Here is a 1,187-nt window from a genome sequence, read left to right on the forward strand (position 1 = left end):
GCAGAGCGAGCCCCGGAGGGTGGCAGAGGCTGGCCTCCAGAGCACGGAGGGGGCGCCGGCCCTCCCGAGGGAAGGGGGCACATCTCCTGCGTCTCTGTCTGTGGTGGTCCCCACAGGCCAAGCCCAAGTCTCCCGTCTTCTGCCGATGTACCTGACTTCCTTCCCAAACTGCCACCCGTGCTGGCCGCTCCACAGGGGAACCACTGGGTGGGAACCAGCAGCCCCTGGGAACGTTAGAGACGCGCCCCCGCCCCCCGCGTCCCCACCTGCTGAATCAGACTGTCCGGGGACAGGCCCAGCAACACGGGTGTCCGAACGACTCCCTGGTGGTGCTCACGCAGGCTCACATCTGAGGCTCCCTTGGGTCCAGAACAGCGCTGCTCAGCACTGGCTGCCCAGAACTCCGCGGAGAGGTTCAAAGTGCCAACGCCCACGCCCGCCCCCACGCCCCGCCCCCAGGCTCCCATGTCGTCCGTGCCCAGCAGATTCTGCCCCCACCAGTGCTGGAGCACCAGTCGCCCACCGGTCACCGGGAGGCAGGAGCAGGTGGGGACGGGAGGGCAGGGGGCTCCTCGTGGTCTGCGGTTCTATCTCGGAGGGGGAGGGGGTTCCTGGAGTGGGATTAGAAACCATTTCCAAGGGTAAGTGGCACACAGGCGGGAGGGGAGCAAGAGGGTTTGGAAAAACCACCCGAGAGGCTGGCAGAGCGGGTCCAGATGCAGAGGTGAGGGAGGAAGGAGCCGGGCCCAAGCACGCGTGTGGCCAGAGGGAGGGGCCAGGGGAAACCAGGCTGCTGAGCTCCCACCCAGAGCCGGGCGTCCTCACGGCCCCCTGAGGGGCTCCTCCTCCCTGGCCGTGTCCCGTCTACACCCAGGCTGTCCACGCTGCAGACTCAGGGCGGGGGTTAGCGCTCTGGCCCTTCTCTGGCCTGGAGGGCACGCCGGCCGCTCCAGTGACCCGGCTGGTTCCCTGCGGTGGCCAAACACCTGGACTTCCCTGAATCCCAAGATTCGGAGCTCACAGCTCACCCACGTCCCACACCTGTGACTCTCCCGTGGTTCCTGTTCTGAGAACTGGCAAATTCCCCAGGCGTGGCTGCGTTACGGCGCCCGGCGCCCACCGGCCCCTCGGGTACACTGTCTGGTTCTGCCACTCAACGGGCCGCCCAGGCCGGGAGCCGTGCTACC

This window comes from Crocuta crocuta, unplaced genomic scaffold (assembly GCF_008692635.1).
Source record: "Crocuta crocuta isolate KB4526 unplaced genomic scaffold, BGI_CrCroc_1.0 scaffold50, whole genome shotgun sequence".
NCBI classification, from domain to species: Eukaryota; Metazoa; Chordata; class Mammalia; order Carnivora; family Hyaenidae; genus Crocuta; species Crocuta crocuta.